Below are 26488 nucleotides of genomic sequence, written 5' to 3' on the forward strand. Positions count from 1 at the left end.
CTACATTTGACTTGTTATAGATTGCGCCACTATAAGTTTGTTGAATTTAAGGCAAGACAATACAGGCAAAGTCAGAGGTTTTATTTGCACTGGTTATTTTTGAGATTGTGGGCTGTTCCATAATTTATTCATTAAATTATGGAACATCATTTAAATGCCTGAGTATTGTTGCTGACCATGTCCATACCTTTATGACCACAGTGTACCCATCTTCTGATGGCTATTTCCAGCAGGATAATGCACCATGTCACAAAGCTCAAATCATCTCAAACTGGTTTCTTGAACATGACAATGGCTGCATCTGAAGTCGCATACTTCCCTACTATATAGTAGGAAAAATACAGTATGTGAAAAAAGAATTAAAGAGTAGGCAAAATGTACCCGGATGACCTACTACTTCTGGTGAGATTATGAAGTGTGCATATGATGGACACTATCCCATGAGGCCACTGGAGAGGATTTGTGAATGGAAGTGAAGCAACGTAACTGACACTGCAGGTCACATGATAATGACAAGCATGATAGATGTAGTATGTCTGAATTATATTCATAATACACACATTCATACAGCCGACAAATCTGCAGCAAGTGTGTGATGCTGTCATGTCAATATGGACCAAAATCTCTGGGATGAGTAATGTTTCCAGCACCTTTTTAAATCTATGCCACAAATAATTATGGCAGTTCCGGAAGGCAATAATAAAGTGGCTGGTCAGTGTATATTCTGAAGTTTCTTACAGAATGGTTTGTTCATATATAGCCTATTATTCACCTGTTTTTTTTTTTTTTTTTTTTTAACATTTTATTCATAAAAATATTGTGATTTTTTTTTTTTTTTTTTTTATTTATTTATTTATTTTTCCTGGCTGTTGACAGTATTTTCCGATTTACGGACAGATAAAAAAAAGATATCTTAAATCTCCTCTGTAAAAACCTGGTTTCATCCAATACTCAAATGTATGCAAATTTGTACATATTTAACTAAACCAATGCCTCATTTGTATATTTAAACATAACATATTAGAAAATAAGGATGCGCGGTAAATCGGTACTGGGAAAATACCGGTATATATATTTTATTTCAAATTGTATGATATCACGATTTTGCTCATTTTGGTACTTATGCTGCTGTTCCGAAGTTCACCGCTAGGTGGCAGTGTGCTACCCAAACTGACACGAAACTGGCAAATGTGACAACATAGAGGAACAAAATGGATAAAGCAGTTGAATCTCACTCAACACGCCCAAAACTATTGAATAAAGAAGCGAAATTTGGAATTAATTTGCTTATAAAACTGATGAAGATCCATCAAACCTTGCCAAGCATCTGTCACTTAAGTTACCCATGCTGTCTTGTACGAGATCGACAGGTGAGTGCATCATTCAAATTTAGACATTTATTTTCTTTTAATACTGATTAACGCACATAAATACGATCATATAGTTAAAATAACACAAAAGCTCCAGCGTGCGTTTGACACGCTAAAATGACGTTTAGATCTCATAATATTTGCACTTAAATTTAGGTAGGTATAACAGTAGTATTCAGGTTACTACAGAAACTGAATAAAGTAATTAATTGTAAAATAACACTGGATAGTCTTCCCTGTTAATACATTAAACATGTAAATCCTTACAATTAAATTTACAAAAGTTATTTAGTGACAGACAGCAGCATGTAGGCTGCGGTCACAGATCCGATTAAGGCCCGTTCACACCAAGAACGATAACTATAAAGATAACGATAAAGATTAGGTCTAAAAATTGTTCTAAATATAAAAGAATAGCACTGTCCACACCACACCTATAACGATAACGATATAGTATCGTTGGAATCACTTTCAGAACGTTTTTTTTTTCTCTAATTGTTGAACGATAAAACACTGACAGCCAATCAGAATAAGGGCTGAATGAGGTCCAGAAAAAGCCACCGTTTGACAAGTCAAACCCACTTTTCAAGGATACTTTAAAGAAAATGGATATATGAAAACAATTGGTCAAACCCTTGGAATAAATGTTTTAACGATGAGATAATTATGCAAGGCTAGCAAACAGTGTAACATAAAATTACCTCAGGTATCCAGCACTATTTTTGACAACATTGTCTTGCTTCCTTTGAAGATGAAGTGAAAAAAAAACTAGGTGTTGTTTTTTTTTAAATTTATTATTCCACTGACTTGTCAGCTAAATTCACTGTTAGATTAGACTAGCTATTTCACTCGAAACATAGCATGCTGAGGACATCTGCTGGTTAAAACTTCAACGCAACAAGAACAGCAAAAACATGTACACACTTGAAATCGCAACACAGGAGCTTAGAATAAACAAACCGTTATCGTTTATTGGTGTGTACGCGAATATAGTTATCATTATAGTTATCTTTATAATTATCGTTCTTGGAGTGAACGGGCCTTTACACATGCAATGACGCATACTATTTAGATTCACGTAAGACATAACCAACCATCTGAATACTCACCAAGATGGACATTTTGACATAATTTTGTGTGTATTTGAACATGTAAGGAAAAACAACTCAATGTGGAATGCGCAAGCTCTTTACAGGTGGCTTGTGTGTGCGCTGTTGGTATGAGCGCAAAGAAAATTGTCTCTCAAAGAGCTCCCAAGTTGGGCTGCACGATTTATCGCGATTAAACCGCACGTGATTTGGCAAAGGCTGCGATTATTTTATGCGCAGCTTGTCAGAGCTGTACGGCTCTGTGATCAGTAGTAAATGCTTCTCCATCTGAAAGCCAGAGGGCACTCTCGTGCAGAAACTCCAAATATGCTTTTCCACAGAAGTAGATAACACGTGTCATTCCAGGAAATCCCTATCCCTATCATACTATTGCTGTAGCTGAATAAACAGAAGATTGAAATGCTTTGATTGATTAAACATGACTAATAAACACACGACTGCCTTATTCTGTGTAAGAAGCCACATCATCTCAGAGAAGGATGCTCAACTGTCGTTATGAAGTGAGTTTGGAGTAAAAACATGTTATTAAATGTCTCTTGTTGGATAAAATGTTAATAAATGCTTCTGATGTCTGGAAAGATGTTTGACGCATGTTGCGATTCAAACTTGCAGTGCTTTCAGATGGATTAGCATTTGGAGCATAGGCGTAATTTGCGGGTGGGACGGGTGGGACATGTCCCCACCACTTTTTGCCAGGGTCGATATTGTCCCCACCACTTTTTGAAACATTTCGTGGCACGGATGTATACTAATACAAAAGAAACATCTCTTGTTTATTAACAATTTGTTCGTGTTAAATAATAGGTGATCTGGCGCTGGGATGTGTCGTTTTTGAAATCACGTTGAGCGCTCGTTGTTATCAGTGGCGCAACAGTTTTCTCTTTGCGCTTGTGCACAGTGCGCAGTCTTTACATGGACGAGCGCTTCAATCTATCGATGTTGCGGCCGCAGACTCTATTCGTTCCGGTGAAATCACAAACAAAACGTGTCTCTGCTCTTGATAAACAATCACTGATGAACATCTTTGGTTTTAATGAGAAAAAAATAAAATAAATAACACGAGGGCGGATTAGAACCCAGAACTTCTGGCATGCTGAACAAAAGTTCTACCTCTAGTCCATCAGGACAATCTAATGTTAGATGCGGATTTACGTATTTACTGACTAATGTAAATACTTTCGAGACTAACTATATATTGTATTATAGTAGATGTAAGGACGGAACTATCATATTAAACATGAGGTCTATATCAATAAATTTTTTGCATTTATTATTATAATGATACACACACATTCCCGACACACACATTCCTGTCCCACCCACTTTTTAAAATTAAGTTACGCCACTGATTTGGAGCCAAACTTCATTGAAAAGCTGTGCATAAAAAAACTAAGAATCGCGTTTAAGCGATAATCGTGTATAAGTTCAATGTTATTTTTCGTATCGTGCAATAAATCGTGTAGTCCTACTCCCAAGTATGATAATTGCTTGGATGTTCAAATTGGCAAGGTTTAAAAAGACAGGGGCAAGTGATTTCCGTCAGTTGTCCCGAAACACAGGCGAATGTGTTGTATCTCAGCATGTCTTTTGAGGCCTGGAGCAATTTGCTCATTTTGAGAGGAGAGATGCAGTATTGCTGAAATTCTCACAAGAAAGTCTTCAAATGACTGATTTGATGTAAAAATTTATGTTGATTAATTTGCTAATAAACATTTGCGGTAATTTACAGCTTTATAAACGCGAAACCTGCGAGAATGAGTAAAATTTAATTTAGACCTGTATGGTATTGGTTTACTATTGATATGGTATTAGGTTTTGGTACCATACAGAAGCCAAAATTGTGGTATCGAGCAATCCCTATTAGAAAACTTGCAATACAAAACAATTGTCTTAATGTACTGTGATTAATCACAGTACATTAAGGGTATGTATAGTGATATCTATTAGTTACAGTGTTTATCCTGTACATCTGTAGTGTCTTGCCTTAAATGAAAAACGAACAAACAAAAACAAAGCAATAAATATGCAGTTCAAAACGAAGACAAAAAGTATTGCGAAAATTTGTCTTTGTGAAACATTAGCGGATCATGGTTAATGTGATGCCAGCTGTGGTTACTCTGCTATGGAAAAATTGACTTCATCAATGCACCACCTAAACACAACCTGATTAAAAGACATTGCAAAAATGCCACTTGCTTTAATGATTTGTATCTAATGTGGTGCTAGTTTGAGTGTGAATTTAAGTGTCCAAATAGTTTTTGGGACAATTGTATATGCAAAATTGACATACAAATGTCAAGAAATTTAATGAAACTAATTCAAACTTGTATTTCCCACTTAGGCATCAGTTCATGTACACATGCTAAACACTAGGTCACAGCTCCAAACATAATGTGTAACACCTGATGATTTTAGGTTTGATTCGAAATTGAATATATTAGCACATAATCACTTACATTTACAGCGATTTGCTGTGACAACCTGAAGTCATTCGTTGATATCTAGTACAGTGAGCATAATGAACCAATGTCAATGTGAAATAGTTTATGCAAATACAAAATTTTATGCAAATATGCAGCGATGCGTTGCAGCAAATAACAATAAGAGTCCAGACAGAAATTTATCTGATACAGGAGATACTGCAGTCTAGTAATATCTACCAGAAACCAACAGCACATTGATTCAGTAACATCCAGTGAATGAATCCCTCTATAAACACTGTTTACCTCAGATGTGGCCTGTAGAATTCTCTCTGTACCATCTGTCCTGCACAAATGGACTGTGATCATGGTGGCTTCTGGTAATACAGTCTAAAATAAAGTTTGCTTGAGGATGCTAATAAACACGGGTGATTTTACTTTTCCAAAGTTCATTGCAAAAGTCACTTGGCACACAGCTTTAGCCATCTGTAAACATCTGAATAGCGAGCCCTGCCTGCTGCCATCACCCTTAATCCCATGTGGTACATTTGTGCTATTCAGTATTTCTCGGCACAGAGGATTCAAAGATGCACCATTTCCAAAAAGGTATTGTATTTAACATTCATGTGCATAACTCTGGGAAATCGAACTCTTGTGGCCCTTAATATTAATTCCAGTGGTGGCAACGGCATGAATGGAACATGATTTGATCTGAATTATTTATCAGCCACTCTTGGAATCAACAAACTAAATGGCTGAAAATATCCTAATTCTTTCACAATGCTACTATTACTGCAGTTTGCCATTCTGTTTCCCAGGGGTGTCATGAACCCCTTTATTTTAAGGGGGGGCTGTGTTTAGTCTTTTTTGTCCAATTTTGAACAAGATATTGTCCACCCCAAAATCAAACTTTTATGGTTTTCTTTCTTTTCTATCTTTTTAAAAGAAGATAATTTGAAGAATCGTTATGTCCATGTTATGAAAGTAAGTGTGGCCTAAAACTTTTATCCTCCAAAAAGAATATAAAGGTAGCATGAATTAATCTATACAGTACCTTTTTTTTTTTTTTTTTTTAACCAGTGTTTTAAACTAAAGGAGCATGTCACAATTGTCAATTCTAGTGTAGCTGTGTATGAAGGACAGTTCACACAGAAGTCACTTTCAAACCAAGCAGATTTCTACTGGTCAATGTAGTAAATCCCATTGTGAAATCTGTGTGGGGAATCTTTCGCCCTCACTCGTATTTCAAGATCATGTGAATTTAAATCACTGGAAGACACAAAAATAGTAAATGTGATGACAAACTTAAAGGTGGACTCAGTATTATTTCAAATACACTGTTTGGAAGTTAGTCAGGCCGATACCAACGACAAACGTGTAACCAATCAGCATTAGGGAGGGTATCATGGTCGAGAAGAGAGAACGAGCAAGAGCTGCAGAACGAGAGATGGGACACAATACAAAAGTGCTCAAAAGAATAACACTGGAATGAAGATTTATGACTGGGCAAGCACTTTAGGACCTGCGTTTATATTAGAAAAGCTTTCCAGCGCTGGAGAGAGCTAAGCGGGAAGGCCTGAAAACAGACCAGAGGCGTCATTAGCGTCATTGGTAGTGCATTCGCCTTGCGTGCTAGCAGCAATTATGGCCGGGGTTCGAGATGGTTAGGATTGGAGTGTGAGTTCTACTTCAGAATGCAGTCTAAGTATTGGCCAGCTCCTGGGTTGTGCTGCTCACGTGTACATCGTTGACGAATACTGAGTCGGCATTCTGACGTAGAACCTGGAAGCGCTGCACTGTGTCTACAACGTAAACGCCGTAGAAGAATGACAGGGAAGAGAAGAAATTGTTAAATAAAGTCATTATTTTTGTAATGTTTTTGAGCACAAAAAGTATTCTCATCACTTCATAACATTAAGGTTGTACCACTGTATTCACATGGACTATTTTAATTATGTCTTTGCTAACTTTCTAGACCTTGAAAGGTGCAGTGACGTTGCTGCCTATGTGTGGTTCAGATACCTCTCGGATTTCATCCAAAATATCTTAATTTGTGTTCCGAAGATGAACGAAGGTCTTACGGGTGTGGAACGACATGAGGGTGAGTACTTAATGACAGAGATTTCATTCTTGGGTGAACTAACTCTTTAAATTGAATCTATTCATCATACAAAGTGATTGTGTCACTTGTAGGGTATAACGGGGCTGAAGGTGCACCGGAGTAAACAGTTTTTGATGATGCACGTGGACATTTGCGTTGCTGTCTGCGATCATGTCAAGGATCAGACAAAGTTGATTCTGTGCTAATTTGATCTAATATTTAATGTTTTTTAAAATGTCATAGATTTATGTCGTCTATATGTCGTCTATAGATTATGTTGCCTATATTTTGAGACGTAGGTCTTTTTAATGATTTTCAGTTTTTATCAAGGTAATTAAAGCAACAGTTTTTCAATAATGGAAGAATATGTAAAAGTATGGTACAGTGTTTGGGGTAAAAGCAACATGTTCTCCAACCAATATGCCTATATAGGTCGTTTGTCACTTCACTGAAATTTCGTATTTACATGACCCATAGGAGCGTTTACTAAAGTTGCGCCCCTATCGACAACAGGACACTTTCATTTTAATTCATGAAATACGACCCATATGAGCGTTTGGTAAAGTTGCGCCCCTATCGACAACAGGACACTTTCATTTTAATGCATTGTTCCCTTTTATCTGCGTCATTTTTCGGGTTTCACGTAGCTCAATTGGCAGAGCATTACAATATATAACAATATGCAATAATGTGATCGTGGGTTCGATCCCAGGGAACACGTGCTCATAAAGTGTATATGCACTATAAATCACTAACGCTCCATTCACACGGGGCGTCGGCGTTAACGCTTCTCGTTTACTTTGAATGGGTGACGTCATCCAACTGAATTGTGGGCTCCATCACGTCGCTTCACTCGCGTTGTAAGCAGCAGAAGTTGAGAATTTCTCAACTTTTCAAGCGCCAACACAGGCGTCAGCCAATCAGATCGCTTTATGCAAACACCCTAGAGCAGTCGCTAGTCAATTGCGTTCGTGCAACACCGGAAAGTAATGTGATTGGCTGTTATCACTATAACGGTCGCGTCAACACAAGCTTCAGACACGCCCTCCGTCAAGCGTTGATGCTGACGCCCCGTGTGAATGCAGCGTAAGGGTAGGTTTAGGGGTGGTGTGAGTGTAGTTGTTAATAAAAAAAATGAGTTTTGCTAAATGGAAATAGTGTGTAATGGTGTAAAAAGTCCACACATTGCATTTAAATGAACAAGCATTTTGATTGGTAACGACAGTCATGCGTCATTTCATGACGACAGACGTAACATGACACTGTCATTATTTTTACGCCAGCTAGAGGGCACATGACTTTAAAACATAAATATAGGTCATAATAAGGTGCTTGAAAAACGACCTATAGGGTCGTTTTTTTTTTTTTTTGGAGGACAGACTGGTTGACATGACATGGTTAGATTCAGATGGTAAATATCATATATTAAGTTGGGTGTCCACCTTAGAGATAATCACCATATTTATAATAAAACCATCATATTGCGATATTAATCATATCATATAATAAAATATAATTTATTTGTTACTACTGTAAAGCTATATATTAATTATTATGGGATCTCATTCAAAGCTTTCAGAATCTTTTTAAAAAATGTTTCTGTATTTTTTTAAAATAAACATTTTAATGACAGTATTTTTTGGAATAAAAATGAATTCTTTTATTTATCAAAATAAATCGAAAATAGTAAAAACTTTGCTAAAGTGATTGTTTTGAGCAAGTATTGACTTAGACATTATTAAAACATTATTTAACTTTATTATTTGTATCAGTACTTTGTGCCATTTGTCCCATGCTGGTCAGCCTTTTACCCCCTTGCCACCTCACACATTTGTAAGATTTTTAAACAAACAAACAAACAAACAAATGATTTTATGATTTATTTTCACACAAAATATGTTGCTCCATCAATGTTCAATAAAAACATATATTATTTTACACTATGGGAGTAGTGAAAAGTAAATTTTTCTTAGGGTGTGCCTTTAGTGCCTTTGTACCCTAAATCTTTTGAAACAAAGAAAGAGAGTGGATAGCTTTTTAAGTTACGGGGCACAGGGTGCATGCTTCTCTAATTAACTTCATTTGCCCAATTTTTGCCAATGAAAAGCAGGTAATAAATGAAGAATTCATTTAAAAGAGTTTTATGTACATTATAACCAGGCTTTGATCCAGATGTCCACTGTAATCGATTCAAGTGCCTGGATCACAGTGATGGTTTAGCTCTAGTAAAGTTTGTCAGATCATAGTAATCTGCTACATTCTCCACAACCTAGCATTCTGAACTGATCAGCAAGATGAGGAACTGTGTCACGCAAAATACATTCAACACAGATTTTGTGGGCACTTTTGCATGTTACCTGATTTGCATAAGTGAGTCCTTTAGTGAGTCGGGCACAAAAAACAACTCATTTGTAGTAAATCCCCCCTAAGTTTTAGGGTTTTGTTCAAATCCCTGAGCAATAGTAACAGTGATGCTTGCTTTAGCAAACAACACAACTGATTATATTTGACGGAGCAATACTTAATTTGTTCTTCTTTTTAACCAAATATTAACAAGAAACTCTTTGTTTGGCTCTTGTTTCCTTATAATTATCACCACATTCTCTTAGAACTCTCAAATCCAATTTTGCCTTCCCCGATCACACATATCACACACAAAAAAGCACTTGCATACTGGCTGAATGCAGATCTGCTTGGCATTGTAAGCACTGACCACCATCTGTTAACCCTTGGGAAGCGTTTACAGCTTGCTGGAATCAATTTGGCTGACATCTTCCCTATGGACCGGTCCATTTTATTTGTTTGTTAGTTTGGTCATTTGTCTTTCCTTTTCAAGTTGGCACGTCGCCACATATTACGATTGAGATCAGTCGGCACATGGTTCATTTGAGGTGAGAGACGAGTGTCGAGCATTGTTTTTGATGCGACAGCCCTGTCTATTGTCTACACTAATTTCATGAAGTAGGAACATTCTTGTACTGAGCTGTGATGTTTGTCTAGCAAGCTCAGAAAAGGTTTAATTACAAATCCTCTCACAGGAGATGATCCATAGATCTTTTTAATTCCAAATGAATGTTTCATTTGTCGCTATCTATCTAGCTTTTTCTCAAAGGACGGATGCTTAAATTAAAATGTAAATTAATTATTCAGGATTTGTTTTGTTATGCAAATTAAATGAGATTCTATTAAATGCAAAACTGTCACATTTGTTTTAATGTGTAAGTCTGTCTTATTAGCATTAGCCAGGGATGTTCAATTTCAGGCCGGTTGCTTCCCTTTGGACTTTCAGTGACTCGAGCTGATTTGAGAGGCCCGTCATGGATGAATATAACAGTATCACAGTTTTTAAATGTTTTAGTCTTCCTGGATGTGAAACAAACACATTTTTTTTTAAAACTTCCTAATGGTTCAGTGGGATAATATAATATAATATAATATAATATAATATAATATAATATAATATAATATAATATAATATAATAATAAAGACCCCCTGTGGTGAAAATCAAGTTTTTAATGTTGTTTGTATGTCTATGTGGTGTTTTTAATATGCTTTAAGACCATGTGCAAATTCATATGTCAACACTATTGCTGATTATTTTCTCCTTAAAACGGCAGTGGAGTTTGAAGAGTCTCAAACCTGCGGTTTGAAATCGCTGGTGTCTCTGACATCACAAACTACCTTGTAACCAATCACGTCAAAGTGCTGGCAGGCTTTAGCATATCATTAACTGCGAACAAGCAGGGGAGCCTCGAGAGAAGTTAGGTTATCCCGGCTACAATGCACAACGCTGCCTTTAACAGTTTTCAGACAGAGTGTGAAATAAGCACGGAACCATTTGAAATCAGCTGTCAAATGTACATAATTGAGTCGAAATAGTCTTGGTTATTGGACCCGCAGTCCGCACGTGCCTACCACCAGTCCGACCCAAGAAGTCAGGTTATCCCGGTATATTTTTCTGTTGATATGAAAAATTGTGTAGATTTAGCAATATGGCTGGTGTATGATGTATATTACGATGATATGATAAATTATATTCCTTTCTCCACTGACGTTCTGAGTTGTTCAAAGCATTTGTAAGGATACTGATTGTTAGAAGGCAGCCGTCTGACTCGGACATGGCAATCATGTTTTGAGTAACATTAGCAACACATTATTAGCTGTTTGATAACATAGTCAAGCAAAAGGCTTATCATATTAATTACCGTTATGTGTCCGATGTTGTAAAGAGTGATACCATTGTGCAGAGTTTTCCTCAGTAAGTTGACCGAGTGGATCTCTGATCTGGCGCGAGCGAGTGGAGGCGGGGCTAATTTGCATATTTATTGATCTGCGGATACTAAATGAGGCAAGGGTGTAGAGTTACATTCAAGCTATTTTAAGGCATGAAGAAATTTTTTTCACAGGAACAAAAAAAGTTTAAATATGTAATTTTGGTGATCAAAGATGAGTTTTAAGGGATAAAATTATTGACTACAGGAGGACTTTAAGCATGACAATATAAATGTAATTAAGTGCTAAGTTTTTCCCCATACCAGAACCAAATATTCACATTTATAAGTCTACATTTACTATGCAGCATATAATGAATAAACGAGCCAAGAACAATGTCAGCAGGAGGAGATAACTATTGCTATAGTTTTATTTGTTTTTCTCACAACATCCACATTGCTTTCTCTTGGTGTTATGCCCGGAACACACCAAGCCGACGGTTGGCCAGTTTTTGTTCATTGGCCGACTAAGTTTTCTCAGTGTGTTACGCACCGCTTTTTTTCGGCCGATTTGACATGTTGAATCGGCGTCGGAGCTCGTCATTCAGTCGGGCCATCTGATCATTCTGATTGGCTGTTCCGCTACTGCCACCTGCTGGTACGGAAAGGCATTTCTTTTTATGCAGGCGCAGAATGGACGTGCTACTTGGCCGTTGGCTGTCGAGCGTCGGTTTTGTGTGTCAGGGCAACTTTGGACCCAGATGCTGCCGACATGAGCCAACCCCGCAGTCTGCTTTCGTCACCACTAGTTCGTCGGCTTCGGCTTGGTTCCGGGCTTTACAGTGAGTCATGTATACATATAAATAACCATTTGATGCATATTGTATGTATTTTATGCAGAGAAAACAGTATTTATTTGACTGAAATTCCAAAATTGTTAGCAAGCTGACTATCTAAATACAGTGGTGAATGTATATAATAGCACAGGTAATATTTATATGGTTGTCAATGAATGGGATGCTATTCAAAATCCATTGGATATTGACTTAATATCTTTAATATGTTTTGGCTTTAAAAAGATTTTCCCAAGAAATAGTCAAGAATGAACCTGATGTTCTCCATGATTTCTTTCTAACAAAAAAAAGCACTTGAACATGACAAACGCGTAATTACAACTTCAGAAGTAGGACGTAGGAAATTTCTGATTGTACTTGAAAGCAGCAGACCTCCCCTAGACTGTCTACAGAGGGGGACCAGTGCAATAAACTGTACATAATTCCCAGGGTCCCACCCACTGGGAGCAGGCTCTATGTATATGTCATATAACATAATGTCAAAAGACATAGTGTGTACTTTTTAAAAAGTGTTAAAAATGCAAATTTGTAAGGTTAGTGAAATAACTGACTGGTTATTCATATTACAAAATAAAAGATACATATCACATAAAAACAGATATATTGTTATTGTTGTTTATAAAATTGTTAGGTCCAGTTTTGGGGCTTAGAAGCATGTTAAGTAGCTTTTGTTTATTTGATGCTTTGCATTGGATAAGCATTCATGTTTATATATTTAGATTTAGTGCTTACTCTCTCAATATAATTCTAAGCAGTTTTGTTCATTAAATCACTGTGACTGTTCCATTTGCAGTTCCTAAGGTATTATGCATAGATCAGGATTTCTGTGACTTGTAGACATTTTGAATTGGGTCAGAGAAGTCTAGGTGGTTTTCACCACATGCTGCAATTCAGTTCACATGCCAAGTGGTGATGCCGAATGTCAGGATGCTCTCGATGGCACAGCTATTTTTAGTTCCCATAAGAAGTGGAGCTGCCTTTGTGCTTTTTTCAGTGTCAGGTGTTGTGCATACCTAGAAGTTTGAAATTGCACAGATTCCATTGCTAAATGTTTAGTGTTCAGAAGGCTGTGGCTGGGCAGTGACCATCAAATATCTAAAAACATCTCTTGAAAAACACCTTATCGGCTGTACACTAGGCTGCAAGCTGCTCCACTTTATTTCCACTGATTCATCATTGTTAGATGAGGCCCACCACTGTGGAGTTATCAGCATACTTGATGGTTGCATCTTGAAACAAAAGCTGTCGATCAGCAGGATGTACAGCAGTGAACTAAGCACACAACAGTGTGGTGCACCAGTGTTCAGAATGGTGGAATGGAAGCTATTACCATGGATCCTAAGTAAATGCACTGTAACAAATTACATTAACAGCATGTAATGTGAAATTACAATATGTTGTTTTATTTTGCTATGAATTCTGTGAGCATTGGCAAGACCAGAACTTTCAAAGTGGGTGGTTGTTGGTGAAATAGGGTGGACCTCTATTTTGTCTCCTTTCAAAGCCATTTTTTTAAACTGGTCAAAGCATTTTCCTCAAAATTGTGAGATGTAAACTCGCAATAAAAAACGTACTTATTTCACAATTCTGTCTTTTTTCTCAGAATTGCAAATTTATATCTTTAACTTGCAATTGTGAGTTTATATCTGACAATTCTGGGAAAAATTCAGAATTGCAAGATATAAACTCGCAATATAGACCTTTTTCTCGCAATTGCAGGTATCTCACAGTTCTGAAATCATTTCTCTCAATTCCGAGTTTATAACTCGCAATTCTGACTTTTTCTCAGAATTGTGAGATATTAACTCGCAATTGTGAGTTCAAAAGGTATAAATTTGCAATTCTGAGAAAAAAAGACAGAATTGTGAAAAGTCTGAATTGTGAGATATAAAAAAAGCCTTTTTTATTTTTTATTCCATGGCGGAAACAAGCTTCCATTCACTTGCGAAATAAAAACGCATTATACGTTTTTGTAAAAATACACATTGCACACACCAGAAATGATTATTTAGCAGTTTCATTTCATTTCCAGACCATTAAAAAAACATATTAATGCAGTTTTGATTGGGTGGTTCACTGCCATGTTATTTAAAATTTTATTGTAACAACAAAATCATGGAAAAAGTCCCTAATTACTTGGAATACCCAACACTGAACTTCCTCAGAGCTCAGAGGTATCATGAGATTTATAATTTACATATATTTTGTAAAATAAAATGTTTCGTATTTCAGGAAATTAATGCAGACTATGTCGACATTTTCTCATAACAATACATTGCTTTGTGAAAAATTATTCCCCGTAGCTCAACTGCAAGAGCATAATGTTATATGCAAAGGTCAAGCGTTCAGTTTGCAAGGAAAACATACTGATAAATTGTATACCTTGTGGATTGTTAGTCACTGCCACATGCATAAATGTTAATTGTAGTTTAGCTCTATTTAATGTTGCACTTTTACTGACAGTAAGTGTTTGTCACCATTATGGTGATTATTGTTAAGTTTATTTAGAACCTGGACCTTGTATTTGTCACATAAGGTCCAAAAGGAAGATGATGATGAAAAAAAATCCAACAAAGTTTATTATAAATGATAAGATAATCAAAGATAATTTAATGGCATAACAGTGTGTAAAACACAAGCAATACCAGAACAACTGAAGGGTGAACAGACAGCAAATAAATACAAGGCAAGTAAATCAGCCTGCACTGATTGAGGGTACGTTTACATGTCAACGATGTACTAAAAACTGAGTTTTTTCTCTGTACATATGACAATGTTATCAAAACTATCCCCGTTCACACGGATCCACAAAAATGACTAAAAATACTTTATTATGCATACCAGACAAGTAGTTGGCGATGTCCCTTTGTAAAGAAAAACTACGCACATGTACTTACGCATTCTTTTACAGAGCACTCGTGGCAAACATGCATGCCTCTCCACCTTATTTTTTCAGTTTACTGCACTTTGATATTCTTCTCAATATTTCCCTATAACGGCTAATAAATGTCTTGCACATTCACAGAAATACCGTACTTCCGCATTGAAAAATAAGGTGGATAGACTAAACGCGTAATACGCATGTGTATGCTGTCACCGTTTTCACAGATTTGCGTTTTTGCAGTTTACATGGAGATGACAGCGGTATCATTTTCAAAAACTTGCACTTTTAAAGTTTGCATTTTCAAGCCACCAAAACACTGTCATGAAAACGGTGTCGTGTAAACATCCCCTAAATGAATTACCATAAGTGGTGGCAAAACTGAACAAAGGAACACATGTGACTGAAAATAACAAACTAAATGATGTTTTATTAACAAAGTTTGGGAGGAGCACATTCAAATAATCTATCCAATGATCACGTCATTTCAGCCAGCTGTCAACAATCAGTAATCAACATATCTACCCAATCAGTGTTGCGTTCAGTGTCTTATAAGGAGAAAATGGCATGTAACTGCACATAACTTTGTTGTGCCAAATTTGATTATGCTGAAACTATAATAAGAACAGAACATTTACCATGCAACTGTGGATGAGATACATAGACTCGTAGAATATATATATGGTCCATATGTTACAGTGTGCGATTCTCTCATCTGCATTGTTAGTTGTTGCACCATGGTTGAAGACTCCTGGTTTGTGAGCAATATGTCAATGTCAAAGTCAAATGCAGGAGAACTTTCAAGGTGTTTGACGTCTGATTTCTGTTTTAAATAGAATTGAGTATGCATGTTTGTTTTTTCTTGAAGATTATGAGGGTTATGTTTTATGCATAGAGTAATACATTCTGCACAGTCAGTGAACATCAAAAAAACGGATTGAAACCCACAGAGGATTTAAACCAGTTTCTGCATTGTTGTAAACATCTTCGGCAGGATGAATGCAGCTTTGTAGAGAAAGTACTACTTGGGTGCTTCCCAACAACTGTTAACAAATACGGTACTTTAGAGCCTATCCACACGGAGGCTGTATACGCAAAAGTTTTGTATCGTATAGGCGTTTTGTCCAGATGGATCCGGCATTTTGGGAGCCTGAAACCGCTGTTTTTTTAAACCGGGTCCCAGAGTGGATAAATCTGAAAACAAAACCCTTGCGTTTTCATGTGTACATCCAATCCGTATATTTTGTGAAATGATGATGTCATCACCCCACGTCTCGACCCTAGTCAGTCATCGCTACGTCACGTAACAGCAACAACAACAACAATGGCGGACTACATGCTTGTGTTCGTGCCGCAGAAGCTACCGAGCCTATTAGCTTTACTAAAATAAAGGGTAATAGTTTATTTTAGGGTCTTTTAACTAGTTGCTTATTAGCATGCATATTACTAGAATGTTGGCTATTTATTAGTACTTTTTAAGAACATATTAATGCCTTATTCTGCATGACCTTATTCTACATTCATAATCCTACCCAATACCTAAACTTAACAACTACCTTACTAACTAATAAGCAGTAAATTAGGAGTTTATTGAGGGAAAAGTCATAGTTAATAGTTTATATGTGTTCCCTATACTAAAGTGTAGCTTTATTTCTAAGCTTTACTAAAGTTTGTATACAGCGTGCAAGGTTTATGCGCATGCTCCAAGTCTTATTCTCCATTTTTAGTGTATTTCTGTGGCAGAATTACAGCGGCACATACTGATCTGGCATTTGTACTGCATCGTTTTGAGTCGGTTTCAGTGGTTTTGTGTGTATGCAGATATTTCTTGAGACAAGGAAAAAAAAAAGCCGATCTAAACCTTGAGCCGATCTAACAAAATCAAGAGGATTGATGGTGAACTCTCTCACTTTTAAGTAAGCGTATGTTAAGTTATAGATTAAGAAGAAATTGTACTGCATGGTGTAGAGCTTTTAATCAGACAAAGAATTCATCACTGTGATTTTTGCCTGTTCCTCCATAATCATCCTTGTTGGTCCTGGACAAAGATTCAGGGTTTGCCTATTTAGTCCAATGAGATCTATAATATTAGAAGAGAACAACCTTTAGCATTCCCACTCATCTCAATAGCAGGTGCAGGACACCCACCGGATAATACGATTTTAAATTTGTCACAAATGGGCACTTAGTCCAGCAGCCAGGTTTTTTTTGTCCGGTGAGTGGCTCAAGAAATGTGCCCAGAACTGAAGAGCAAAGATGACAACATTCTTGTTGCATTGTTTCAGGGCTGCAACCACCAGCCGAACAAATGCCATTTAGATGAATGGGAATGCTCTCTTTTAGAACTTTTTATGGCTGGAACAACATCTCCATCCATCCGTCCGTCCGTCCGTCCAAAGATTTTAGGGTTAGGCTTTGGGTTTGCTAACCCTCGAGATTGCTGAAGAGTGAAGAGTAAGCCCAGTAGTTAGACACATAATTTTAAGCCAGTTTGGTTGAGGAAAATGAAAGCTAATCCTATAAGAACCCTTGTCATTGCATATTGACTAGCATAAAATTAATGGTGACTAGCATAAAATTGATAGTTAGATTTTATCATATAAACAGGATATTTGCTCATATTAAAAGATGTTTTCCTGTTCTGGACTGCAGTCTATTTCCATGACAACCAGATGTAATTACACATGAAATCAGCTCATGATTGAGCAGCTACCAGACCAAGGGTATTTGAACTGTTGTCTCATATGATAAAAATTGATCAGAGTTTGATCCAACCAAACAATTTATTCTTGGTAATAAATCAGATGTGATATTGTTTTGAGACCTTTAGTGTGAGATGGAATTTTTTTTTTTTTTCTTGTCTTAATGTCTTAAAATTATGGTAAGTGTTTTGCACAAAAATGCAAGCAAAGCTGTGTTTTTTATTTATTTTTTTACAACTATATTTGCAATCTTAAATTACAGCCTAATAATTTAGCGGGGTAATGACATGAGAAATCAAATTTGCCTTTTGACTTACAGTCTTTGTACCCTTAAAACATCCTATGTTTCATAGCTCAAAACGTCCTCCTCATTATAAACAAAGCATTTATTTAATCAAGCTTGAAAAACAGCTCGTTTTTTAATATAGAGTGTATGCATTGATATCACTTTCCCGCCCAAACACGCCCCCTCAGCCAGACTAAGTGGCAAAACATCCTGCAGCATGACTAGATTTAATAGGGGAAATTGCAAAAACGGGAGTAAAACAAACGATTATCTTCTTAAATTAAAGGTAGTTGGACTTGACAGTAATCCTCACAACTCACCAAAGAACCAGTGGTCTATAGACATTGAAGTGGCCAGAAATCGGGTTTCCTGACAAAGCATTTGAAAGCTTCATCTGCTAGACAACACTAAAAATACAATATAGGTACATCTATATCTGGATGATCACTTACATCATTGTTATATATTGTCAGTTGTTACCATCATACAGACAATACAGAGTTCTCCTTTGTGTTCCTCTGCTATTTATCCACAGTATCTTTGTAAGGAAAACTGTTTGTCTAACATTATCTAACCAACCCCCTTTGTAGAACACAAGATACAGTTACACAAAAATATAAAATGGTAAATATTTAATTGATGAGTTGTCAATACAATATATAACCTAAGGTATGATTTTACCCCCAAATTCAACATATCTGACACAAAATGGTAACTGCAAATCCATGTTTCGCTGCCTGGATTCCAGTTGTTTCTGCGAATTGCAGCAATCCACTTCTCTTTTCTGTAGCTTTCGGCAGACTGTAAAAAGACAGCTTCTATTTCTTGTTGAATCTATTTGTACTGTCAATTGAACAGCTCTTTCCCATTTTAGTGTTTTATGTGTTTTCCGTAACATTCAAGCATAACACCAATGCTGCCACTCAGTCTTTTTGCCACTCTGTGTGTATAACCGCAGTGACTGACAATGGATTGAAAAACGTTCATGTAAACACCTTAATCGATACGATTGGGCTCGATCCAAATGAAATGGAAGGGGTGGTTTATTCCTTTTCTAATCTGATCCAACAGCAAAAATGACCATGTAAACGCTTGAATCCAACTACTTTCTCAATCGTATTCAGAAGTCTCTGGGGCATATGCGCAGTGCAATGTTGACACGCATTACGCAGTGCTCACGTTCACGTCCGGTGTTGCCAGACGTACAATAATTATTGTATTTGTACGCTAATTTGGACGTCTGTACGATGTACGATCAATAATGAAAAAATCCCATAATGTACAATAATTTCAGAATTTTGTGACACTTCAAATGATGGTCATTATAATCAGAGCTGTGGATCCTCTACGTAATGAGAACGTGAATGTTTTCTCATGTTACGTTTTCTTGGCCAATCATCGTGGAGAATGACTCTCATAAGCACAAGTTAACCCTCTGGGGTCTGAGGATTTTTGGGGCCCTGGAGAAGTTTTGACATGCCCTGACATTTGTGCTTTTTTCAGTTGTTCATAAACATATTAATGGAAAAAGTGTCATTACACTGTATTCAGCACAAACTAGGCTACCATAATATGTGAGGAACATGTATGTACATGTTTGTGTTTTTGAAGGAATAACGTTTATGCGTGGTTATTGAAAAAACAAAAAACTTAAGTCACTGAAATAAAGCCAAAAAATATATATTAAATCTGTGCTCACAAGACTTCTGGGTATTGGAGGTTGTAGACTAGAATTTTTGCTTCAAAATGATGTAAAAATTATCCTGCATACTCGTTCATTTATAACAATATATTGATTTAGTTTTTGTAAGACACTTTTTGTCAGGCGTGAATCATCATGAATAATGGGTGATTTACACCTGAGAAGACAAAGAATCGCATAAAGATCTCTAATGAGCTGCATATTAATGAGGCCTTTCAGTCAGGTAGGCTGTGAAAAAACCCTCTGTGATCATGTCTCAAGCTCATCATGGTGTATATCAAACATACAGAAAAAACAGCAATACTGTGAAATATTATTACAATTTAAAATAATGGTATTCTATTATATACTTTAAAATATAATGTATTTCTGTGTGCAAAGCGTCTGAACATTCATGTTACCTCTATGGCATTTCATATAGTCTTTTAGCTTAAAAGCATGCACATTTGGAGAAATATTGATGGATTCTCATATGTTTATGTCAATTTTCCATACAGAGGAGTAATATTTATTCAGTATTTATTGTCATCACTGTGAGCGCTGGATACTGTGTTTTCAATTCATACTGGCAGCCGGAGGGCGCTCTGTACACCTTTAGTCCACAAATTACTCTAAAGAAGAACAGGAAATTCAGGAACTAACGGCATGTCTTCCAGAGATCGCTAACCATGGCTTTAACATCCAGATAAACACTTTTCAAGACAATAAATGCACGATTGAGATGATATATACATGTATTGCCTCAGAATTTGCGTCTGAATAGCGCTCGCTCCGTGGGCGTGGCCGCATTAGCGGATAATGAGCTGAATCACGGGTGTCTGACATGTGTCTCTTTTCATACAGATTACATAAACACAGAATATTTGTTTTCGATTTGACTTACACGATTTAAAACCTGACATTTCAACGTTTTTTTAGACATAAGTCTCATTTTTGTGTCATTAGTATTCACTAAGTTACAGTTCATTTTCTGAGAACTATCGGATTAAACTTCGTTCAGAGGGAGACGAGAGATCACGCATCATGTTAGTTTTCTTTATTTTGTGTCCTCTTAGTGGACACAAATAAAAGAAGATATTCCACAAATTTTAATGGTGTATAACTCTTAATTATATGTGCAACATTGACAGAGTATTTTGAGTCTCTTTCACACTGGTAAGAAAAAAACCGAGGTGGTATCGCCGGCGTGACCACCGACCCGAGGGAGTTAACGTTCCTGCCGCAGCGCTTTTAGGGCAGTTGTTTCCCACTAAGGTACTCCTAATTATTTACCTATTGTGGTAATTTGCAGGTCATGTCAATTCAATTCAATTCAATTTATTTATAAAGCACATTTAAAATCAACCTTGGTTGGCCAAAGTGCTGTACATAGAATAGAAAATACAGATAATAAAATAATAAACACAAAAAACAGAAAACAGAGCAGAAAGAATAAAATCATAAACAATTAAAAGCAAGGGAGAAAAGATACGTTTTTAACAAGGATTTGAATTCGGGTAACGAAGGAGCTGTTCTGACTCACAGTGGCAATTTTTTCCACAGCTTAGGGCCAACTACTGCGAAAGCTCGGTCTCCCCTGCTTTGTAGGCGAGATCGTGGAACAAACAGGGAGTGGTCATAGTGATCTGGATGGGTTATTAGAATCAAGAAGATCGCTGAGATATTTTGGGGCTAAATTATTAAGAGCTTTATAAACGAATAAAAGAGTTTTGAACTCGATTCGGTAACTGACTGGCAACCAATGCAAAGAATATAGAATAGGTGTAATATGGTCACGTTTGCGGGTTCCCGTGAGTAGATGGGCTGCTGCGTTCTGGACCATTTGAAGGCGAGAAATTGAGGAAAGAGGTAATCCAATGTACAATGAATTACAATAATCTAAGCGTGTAGAGATAAAAGTGTGAATGACGGTTTCAAAGATTTTCCTGTTTAAAAACGGTTTAACTTTAGCTAACCGGCGAAGATGGTAAAAACTAGCACTAACTACAGCATTAATTTGTTTATTTAATTTAAGACTATTGTCAAGGTAAAATCCTAGGTCTTTAATGTCTGAGGTGTGGGTTAGGGTTAGGGTAAGACTTAGACAACACTGGGGAAGCGAACCCATAGGGGACGCTGCGGAGGCCACAACCTACCCTGCAGGGGAGGTATTACGTGGAAATACACATATGGACTGGCCGTGGGCAGTGCGCATATGGAGTCCCTGGGATGGCTCCAGCCTAGAGATGGGGGAGACTCATCTGACAGTTGACAGCAGAGCTGACTCAGCTAAGGGAAAGACACGGGCTCACCGTAGGGAGTTTGACCGTGGACAATACACATATGGGACCACTCACGTGGAGGGGTCACAACATATGGCACCCAGCCAAACATCAACGTCAGAGACGGACGTTTGGCCTGGCATCAGACACTCCACGATGTCCGAGCCGCAAGGGGAGGCGGAGGAACTCGACACTCAAACTCTACTGGAGCAAATGGATGCACGTATCCAACCCAGGGGGCGGGAGTGGCATAGCAAGCCGACACTAGTATGGGTTCTTTGCGTTACCGGCTACTGGAAGCAAGTACACAAGAAGATACCGGTTCCACACGAAGGCTGTAGAATTTAGCGAACGTGTTGGGTGTCGCCCAGCCCACAGCTCTACTGATATCTGTCAGCGAGGCGTCGTGCACAAGCGCTCCAAGCGCCCAGGAAGAGGCAAGTCCTCTAGTGGAGTGAATTCTTAACCTGAGCGGGCAAGGCACGCCTTGGGACTGATAAGCCAAGGCGATGGCGTCCACTATCCAGTGGGCCATCCTCTGCTTGGAGACAGCCTTTCCCTTCTGCTGGTCTCCGAGCTGATCTGAGGTCCTAAAGCTTCACGTTCTATCCACGTACAGGCGCAGAGTGTGGACGGGACAGAGCAAAGCCAGGGCTGGGTCTGCCTCCTCCGAAGGCAGCGCTTGCAGGTTCACTACCTGATCTCTGAAGGGAGTGGTAGGAATCTTGGGCACATATCCAGGCCGGGGTCTCAGGATAATGTGAGAGTCACTGGGCCTGAATTCCAGGCACGATTCGTTGACCGTGCCCTCTTGATTGAGGCCAATGCAACCAGGAGGACGGTCTTAAGGGACAGTACTTTTAACTCCACTGACTGCAAAGGCTCGAAAGGATGACCCCGGAGAGATGTAAGTACCAGGGAGAGATCCCAAGAGGGTATAGGGGAAGGGCGAGGTAGATTCAGTCTCCTCGTCCCCCTCAGGAACCTGACGATCAGGTCGTGCTTCCCCAAAGACTTACCATCAACTGCATCGTGATGTGCAGCAATAGCGGCAACATACACCTTGAGGGTGGAGGGAGACAGCCTTCGCTCCAGGCCCTCTTGCAGGAAGGAAAGCACAGACCTGACCGAACATGATCGGGGGTCCTCTCGGTGAGAGGAACACCATTCGACGAACAGGTTCCATTTCCTCGTAGAAGGAGCTCTAGCGGAAGTGATGGTGTCTACGACCGACTGGGGTAGATCACTTAGAACCTCCGCGTCCCGTCCAGGGACCAGACATGGAGCTTCCAGAGGTCTGGACGTGGGTGCCATAGGGTGCCCCGTCTCTGAGTCAGAAGGTCCTTCCTCAGAGGAATGGGCCAAGGAGGTGCTGTCGCGAGGAGCGTCAGTTCCGAAAACCAGGTCCGAGTGGGCCAAAACGGAGCCACTAGCAAGACCTGTTCCTCGTCCTCCCTGACTTTGCACAGGAGCTGTGCAAGTAGGCTCACTGGGGGAAACGCATATTTGTGTAGGTAAATGTACGCAATGGTCGCAGCGCTGTCCGAGCGGACCAGTACATGCTTGTCTGACAGCAGCTCCTTGAAGCGGCCCAGTGCAAGACGTACTGTTAGCATCTCAAGGCAATTGATATGCCAATGCAGTTGAGGCCCCGTCCACAGACCCGACACTGCATACCCGTTGTACGTGGCTCCCCACCCGGTGGCAGAGGCATCTGTGGAGACCACAGCATGCCTGGACACTTGTTCAAGGGGAACTCCTGCCCACAGGAAAGAAGAGTCCGACCACTGAGTGAGGGTACGACGGCAGTTCGGTGTCACGGGGACACGGAACGTACCGTGTTGCCACGCCCATCTCGGGACCCGATCCATGAAGCCAGTGCTGAAGCGGCCTCATATGAAGCAATCCGAGCGGCGTGACTGCGGCTGCGGCTGCGGATGCCATATGCCCCAGGAGCCTCTGAAAAAGTTTCAGTGTGCCCGCTTACCTGCGCTTGAGCGAAGTCAGGCGGTTCAACACTGACTGGACGCGCTCCTCTGTGAGGCGCGCTGTCCGGGCGACCGAGTTCAGTTGAATACCAAGATAAGAGATCCTCTGCCCGGGGGCGAGTTTGCTCATGTCCATGTGTTTGCACAACTGCTCTCGCGAACTGGCCAGAATGAGCCAGTCGTCGAGGTAGTTGAGAATGCGAACGCCCTGTTCCTTGAGCGGAACAATGGCCACCTCCGCAACCTTGGTAAAGACACGGGGCGACAGGGCCAGCCCGAAGGGTAGGAATTTGCACTGATATGCCTGACCCTCGAACGCAAACCGTAGGAAGGGTCTGTGTCGAGGCAGAATCGAGGCAGGTCGATCGCTGCGAACCAATCCTGGGGATGGATGCATTCGAAAATGCGTTTCTGCATAAGCATCTTGAACGGCAGCCTGTGAAGGGACTGATTCAGGACACGCAGGACACTGGCGGTGGAGGCTGCTGCTTTGTAGACTTAGCAGGGGCAGAGAACGACGCGGGCGGGCACCCTCGGCGACGAGCAGACTGAGGTTGCGCCGCCGGTGGTGGGGTGGAGGCAGCAGCGGACCGCCGGGGCAGGATGTGTTTTCGCCAAATAGGCCGACCTGAGACACGGGGGAGTCCAGGAACCGATACTTATCGGTCTCCCTCATGTCAGCCAAGGTCAGCCACAGGTGGTGCTGCTGGACTACAAGCGTAGCCATCGCTTGACCAACGGAGTGACCGTCACCTTAGTCACCCGTAGAGCGAGGTCGGTGGTGGCGCGCAGCTCCCCCAGCAGCTGTTGGTCAAGACCACCCTGGGGCATGTCCATGAGCGCTTTGGTCTGGTAGACCTATAGCAGGGCCATGGCATGCAAGGCAGAGGCGGCCTGTCCGCAGGCTCTGTAAGCTTTCTCCGTCAGGCTTGACGAAAATTTACAGGCCCGGGATGGGAGACAGCCAGCGGCCGTCGGACACAGTTGCGTCGCGACGGCTGGCTCGACTGGGGGGATCCCAGCGTACCCCTTAGCCTCCCCGCCATCCAGAGTGGTGAAGGCGGAAGAGGGACCAGGCCTGGCATGAACGCTGTATGGCGTTCTCCAAGACTTGGTCACCTCTTCATGCACTTCTGGAAAGAATGGTACCGGGGCGGGACGCTGAGGACCAGCGTGGGCCGCCCCGAGAAACCAATCGTCCAGCCAAGAAGGTTCAGGACACGGTGGAGGGTTCCAGACGAGCCCGACCTTCTCGGCGGCCCGGGAAAGCATAGCCGTCAACTCGGGATCGGCCTCGGGCAACGCTATGGTCCCGGAGGGAGGTAGCGCAGCCGAGTCTTCATCTCCCGAGGACTCAAGCTCACCTTCCGATGCCGTGATCGACATCTGTTCATCTGCAGGTGCACCGAAGGAAACGGATGGTCGCATGACAGAGGGACCAGCATGATCCTCCGGCAACACCACAGGCTGCAGTGTTGTTGAGGGGATAGGGGCCCGCGGAGTGGAGCTCGGTGGGGAAGCCCTAACTGTAATCCTCAGGTCACCCTTCCTACATGCCGACGCGCCGCTCCCCTGGCCGGAGCCAGAGAAAACGGCCAAACGGGGCATAGGGGAGGGGACCTCTGCTCCCTGAGAACCAAGGAACGAGAGTCTAGACCTCAACACTGAGATAGTCATGTTCCTGCAGTGAGAACATGAGCTATCCACAAAAGCTGCCTCAGCATGCTGAACGCCCGTGACACAGCGATTGTGACCATCAGTGGGGACCAGGGAACGACCGCATCCAGTAACGCACAGACGAAATGACATCTTGAAAAAGACGCAGTGTACGTCTGTGAAGCTCTTTTAGAAGGGGGAAATTCAGCTCTTGTTCTTTTGTGCTGAAGCACACAGGGAACAGCCGCGATGTGACTGCAGGTACATACTGATCGCCTGGCAGTCACACGCACAGAGGAACCGGCCCAAATCGCAAACCAATGGGGCAGAAAACAATGCTGTGAAAACAGCCATTGAGAGCTGCATAATAGCTCATGAAAGCTCTCTCTGTGAAGGCTCGTGGCTTCGCTGTAGGGTGCCTTAACACTAGCACGACGAAACAGAGGCTCTTTTATCCCAATTCGTCAGTCACTACTGACGTACGTCGAACGTGACCGACTGAAAGGAAACTGACAATGATGAAACAGTCTACAGAGAAGAGGTGCCCTCTCTAACACGTTGGTGCCAATAGCATAACCTCTCCCTCAACATCAACAAGATAAAGGAGGTATTGGTGGACTTCAGGAGACAAGATAGCCACATCAGCATTAACGGAAAACCAGTGGAGGGGGTCAGCAGGTTCAAGTTCCTTGGTGTCCACATCACTGAGGATCTCACATGGTCTGCCCACACAGGGGCAGTAGTGAAGAAGGCTCACTAGCGCCTCTTCTTCCTGAAACGGTTGAGGATGTTTGGGCTGAACCCCCCCATTCCTCACACTGTTCTACACCAGCACCATGGAGAGCATCCTGACTGGCTGCATCACTGCCTGGTACAGCAACAGCACCGCCCTTAACTGCAGCTTTGATCTGGCAAAACATAAAACTAAACTTAACCTTCGAAGTTA

General features: G+C 40.3%; 1 long non-coding RNA gene across 1 annotated transcript in view; it reads left to right on the forward strand.

The window, feature by feature from the left end:
* The first annotated feature begins 629 nt into the window (after positions 1-629).
* Positions 630-26488, forward strand: part of LOC127506435 (uncharacterized) — a 58557-nt gene continuing 32698 nt past the window's right edge. Inside the window, exons 1-2 of the long non-coding RNA XR_007927995.1 lie at positions 630-1370; positions 6875-7000. This is a non-coding gene — a long non-coding RNA (uncharacterized LOC127506435). The remainder of the gene's footprint in view (positions 1371-6874; positions 7001-26488) is intronic.

Source organism: Ctenopharyngodon idella, chromosome 23 (genome assembly GCF_019924925.1).
Source record: "Ctenopharyngodon idella isolate HZGC_01 chromosome 23, HZGC01, whole genome shotgun sequence".
Taxonomy (NCBI): Eukaryota; Metazoa; Chordata; class Actinopteri; order Cypriniformes; family Xenocyprididae; genus Ctenopharyngodon; species Ctenopharyngodon idella.